Below are 4,982 nucleotides of genomic sequence, written 5' to 3' on the forward strand. Positions count from 1 at the left end.
TTTTTTTTTTTTTTTTTTGTATTGTCTCTGTCAGCTAGACAGCACCCATATGTTTCTGACAGTCATGCGGTTTTTATACTCAGCCCAAATCTTCAGACAGCAAGTGCCCCAGCAGTCAATCACGTACCTGCACCAAGCAGCTGAGGAGCTCAGGGTAGCAGCTGTCTACACAGTTTCAGAATCACCTTATTAGAAAAGCGAAGGTCTTGGGTCTTGTCTGGCAAGTCTTCCTTCTCGCTCCTCCCCTGTGGAGAAGGATCACATTGGTCTCCAGCTGCTCCGCATCCCGAGTCCCTTTCACTCTTGGCTTTCCAATTACATAATCGCGTCTAACCATCAGCTTCTGCTACAGGCGGTCGGGGAAAGATCCCTGACCGCTTCACCTACCTGCTAATCAAGGCAAGAGCCTCACAAGTGCTTTAGAGTTCTTCAGGTCTATTCAAAAGCAGCATCTACCGACAGATGCAGATGTCTACAGCTTCATTTGTGTCGGGAAAAGGAAGAGCGCGAGCCAGCACGGTACTCTGCAGATGCTCAGAGCGAGCAACGAGGTTCAGTCTGAACTTGCACTGCCATGGGCTCCAGGATTATCCACGTAAGGGCCGGTCTGGACCGACCCTGCAGCACGTACCCAACTCCTCACACGGACCGAGCAGGAACGAGCCTGCCCGGCCGAGAGGAGCCCGGTGCCCCCCGCGAGCCGTGGAGGCATCGCCTTGTGACTGCAGCGCGGCGGGGCCGCTGCACAGCGCCGGAGCAGGGCCGAGCCCGGGCCACGGGGGCCGAGCCAAGCACGGGCGGCCGGGCCGGGGGAGCCCCGATCCGCCCCCGGGGCCCACGCGGGGCCTGCGGGGCGCTCGGAGCGCGGCGGGGCCGGGCGGGGACCCTCCCGCGGACACAAAGAGCAGGCAGGGGCGGCCCCGGCCCGGCGGGGGGATCGCGGCCGGCCCCAGGCCCCGCCCGCCTCACCGACCCCCGCCACGGCTCACGGCACGGCGGGTCCGCCCGAGCCCCGCGCGGTGCCCAGCGCAGCCCAGCCCAGCCAGCCCAATCTATCCCCCAGCCGAGCCTACCCCCGCACCGCCCCCGCAGTCACGGTCCCGCACGGTCCCCGCGCACCCACCGGCCTCGCCGCGGCCGCAGCAGCTCCTTCCCCGCCCGCGCCGCCGCCTTTTACCGGGGAACGGGCGGCGCCAAGCGCGGCCCGGGCAGCAACAGCTGACGGGAGGAGCCCGCTCGGCCCGGCCCTCCCGCCCGTGACAGCGCCGGGCCCCGCCCCGCCACGGCTCGCTGTGGAGCCCCGGGATTGAGGAGTCACGGGAGCGTGGGGGCACGGACTCACGGGATCACAGATTCATGGGATCACTGATTCATGGAATCACAGGCTCATGGGATCATAGATTCATGGAATCATGGAACCACAGACTCATGGGATCACAGACTCATGGAATCACAGATTCATGGAATCATCAAGGTTGGAAGACACGTTTACGATCATCCAGTCCAACCGTCAACCCATCACTGCCACTGTAACCCCTAAACCACATCACCCAGTGCCAGATCCAGGAATGGTGACTCCACCACCCCTCTGGGCAACCTGTTCCTGTGCCTGACCACCCAAAGAGTGAATTTTTTTTCTAATATCTAATCTGAATCTCCTCTGTCTCAGCTTGAGGCAATTTCCTCTATTCCTCTCACTGTGGGCATGGCAGAAGGGACTTCCCCTCCCCTTACTATAATGTCCTGTTGCAGTGACACAGTTGTAGAGAGCGATGGGGTCCTCCCTGAGCCTCCACTTCTGAAGACTGAACAAACCCAGCTCCCTCATCACCTCTGTGACTCTGAAAGAGGCCCCTTCTCGTCTCTCCATGCAGGAACAAGGCAAGGGCACTGTTACTGCAGAGGCCACCCCAGAGCTACCCCAGAGCCACCCCAGTGTTTGGTAACTCTGCTGGCCACCAGCTGACCCCAGCCAGCCTTCCCTCCTTCTGTGGGCTCCTGACTCAAAGCAATATTGGCCATGGCAGCAACCTTCTGTCAGGTGAGCAGATGCAGAGGTAGCCTTTGGGCCAGGACTTTCATAAGACATCTAAGTCCCATTTCGATACTTGAATCTCTACAGAGATGCCTGTTTTAGTTACATAACCATGGGTGGAGTCTCCACTGCATGAAAGTGTCCCAATCCACAAAGGGTCATGGCCTTTTGTACAAAAATCATGAAGGCAATTACAACAGAGCTGACTGGTAAAAGCCATCCAGTAATAGCACAGGCCTGAAGAGAAGACTAGCAATCTCTTTTGTCGTAATTTGAAAACTTTTTGCCTTTGAGAAAGTTTTAGTGGTGATTTTGTGGCCCATATTTAGGCACAGAGAACAAAGCAGGTCCAGTCACATCAGTTTTTTATCTTTGTAAACGGGCTGCTTGCTCTGCACAGGCTCGTATGGGCAATTTCCAGTCTGCTCTGGAGAAAGTAGAAGGCTGTTAATCCTTCAAAATTGCTTAAAAGCTTCTCTTGCATTGCCATCTTCATCCATTCCCAGTTAATACTGAGCAGGGGCAAGGCTCTAGTGACCTCAGATGCTCACAGCTGGGGAGCAGAGAGAACCCACTTCATGCTTTGCCAGGAGCTGGTGAAGAACACTGGCATGTTCAATTCAGTTAAAGCAATCGAGTAAGGTGCTCTTCAACTGTGCTGGGGATGAAAACTTGAGAGTTTTCTCTCATTTATTTACTGTTGCTCCTTAGCTGTGCACCAGTAATGTAAAACTGTGAATATGCAACATGCTAGTACAGGAGATAGTTTTTTCTTCCTTGAAAAAGAATGGCAAGTTTATCAATAAGATTCTTCCTCAATATTCATAACTGATATAAAGGGATTTGACATTTTTCTGGATTTATACTGTCATTTAAAGCATACCCTCTTCCTTTGATGTTTTTGTGTCACAAGCACTCAAATTTTTAAAACATTACATGTGCTTATGGAATTCACTGGGAATAATCTGCAGAAGAATTCTGGGGTCAGTTGTAGCCACTCTGTCCCCCAGCATAGTTTCCAGCAACGTTGATTCTAAGTGTTACTAATTATAGAGATTCTTTGGTTTCTCTTCAGGGACTATACCACTGCCAGAGAAATTCATGATCAGATTAGGGTTTGCCTGTAATTTGTTTTGTTAGAAAGAAATTGTCTCCATTGTTGCAAATTCACATCACGCTCTCCTTGTCTGCTAATGTGGCTATTTTAAATGCACTTATTTTTGGAGTTTCCTTCTGTCAGTCACACCCTGTGTCCTCTAAGTATATTCTCTGTGTATCCATTACCTTTAAATTTTGAACAGCTACTGTCAATATTTGTTCCTTTAATTAGGGCCATGTGTTTTGTTACTTCCTTAATGGTGGCTAGTAAAATAAAACATGTGCTTCCTCCATTCCCACTTGGAAAGACAATGAATATGCAACAGATATTTATTACACTTATAATATCTGTTCAGTTTTCTGGTTTTTTTGTAGAACTCCTTGGAGCAAACTGTGTTTCATCTCTGCACTCTGGAAAGTTTATCAGGGAAACAGGCTGGTCCTCACTGACATTTTTCTGGAGGGTGTTTCAGCTGTTCCTTAGAAACAGTTGATTTGCAGGTCCATAGGGGGATTGTCAAAGAGGACAAAATGCCATTGTCTCTGTTTGAGGAGGGTGAGTGACACCTTCACTTTTACTTCCAGGTCCACTGGAGAGCACGAGCACAGAGAGAAGGGGAGCAACTGAACCTCTGCGGCAACTCGAGCAGGTTTTATCTTTACTTATTTTGCCTGAAAGAAAGGAATGAGAAACTATTAATCCGGCTCTGTGCATGAAGAGGAATGAAAGTGTATGAAGAGTTTGTACAGGTCAAAGTTTAGTTTTTAAAAGTTTTGCAAAACCCACAGGGTAATGCTAAAACAAGAGTTGCTTCCTCTACCGGGACATGCTGTACATGCCTCAGGAGCTGTTCTGGCATTCCTCTGCTGTAGAACAGTTTTCCATAGCCTTCTGTTTAAGAAAGCATCTGCTGGGGTTCATTCTCAGATATTCGTAATCGTTGAGGTTTGTACTCAGATATTTGCAATTGTGCGTGTGACTGGCAAAGGGCAAAAGCACTTTTCAGATTAGTGTGAGAATGGACTCTGTGTATATCTGAATAGCAGCATCAATTCACATCAGCATCAGTGCTAAAAATACCCACCTTATCTATTCAAAAGAAAATCCTCAGAAGATGGTTTTTATGTGACAGCATAATTGAATGCTGAGTTCTCTGATTCTGATTAGTGCTGTCAGTGGTACTTCATGATGACAGAATCCAGGCCAGAGAAAATGGATTGTTCAAAACTCATTTGAGCATCAGCTTAAATTTAGGCTTCTGAAGGCTGTAGCCTAACTTGGGACAAGAGCTGCTTCTGCTGGCATGCCTTGCCTTCTGTCCTGAAAGAGCAGCTTTTATATGTAACTCTGCAGATGATAATTAGAAAGGTGAAAACAGTGCTGTACATCATATTGACTCAGAAAAGTATAATCTTTATTTATTACAGCTGAAGCTGTCTCCTATTCACTTCTACTGCTTAAAAACAGGCAAATAGATACATTTAATGTCTTTTGCTGTGCTGAAACATTTTTGTCCCATGCTTTGGAGATTGGTTTTGTACCTGAAGGCTGATGAGCAATGTATAAAGCATTTCCTTTCTGCAGCAGTTATTTTTAAAGCTCTATGCCACAGTTAACAAGCCTACTGGGAGCCTAATGTGTTAGCTGGGGAAACCCAAAGAAAATCTCTTTAGACTGGTAATTTGCATGTTTAAAACACTTTTTTTTTTGTTTAACCTTTTCAGCACAAAGAGTAGAAAAACCTATTTAGTCCATATGCTTCATGGTTTGCCTGAGCTACATTCACATACAATTAGACATTCAGACTGGAGTAGTGTTGTTTTCAGACTGAGCAGTCAAATGTTTAGT

General features: G+C 48.6%; 1 protein-coding gene across 3 annotated transcripts in view; it reads right to left on the reverse strand.

Moving 5' to 3' along the window:
• SNN (stannin) overlaps positions 1–1,276 on the reverse strand; it is an 8,933-nt gene extending 7,657 nt beyond the window's left edge. The window contains exons 1-2 of one of the 3 annotated variants that reach the window (XM_027885405.1): positions 1,124–1,276; positions 186–245 (exon numbers count right to left, since the gene is read on the reverse strand). The gene's annotated coding sequence lies outside the window, so the exon portion shown is untranslated. Of the gene's footprint in view, positions 1–127; positions 246–387; positions 557–1,123 lie in introns of those variants that run through there. The other 2 variants (XM_027885403.1, XM_027885404.1) reach the window with 2 other exon arrangements.
• Positions 1,277–4,982: the final 3,706 nt, after the last annotated feature.

Source organism: Empidonax traillii, unplaced genomic scaffold, assembly GCF_003031625.1.
Source record: "Empidonax traillii isolate 1590-97213 ecotype Southwest subspecies unplaced genomic scaffold, ASM303162v1 scaffold166:size2381449, whole genome shotgun sequence".
NCBI classification, from domain to species: Eukaryota; Metazoa; Chordata; class Aves; order Passeriformes; family Tyrannidae; genus Empidonax; species Empidonax traillii.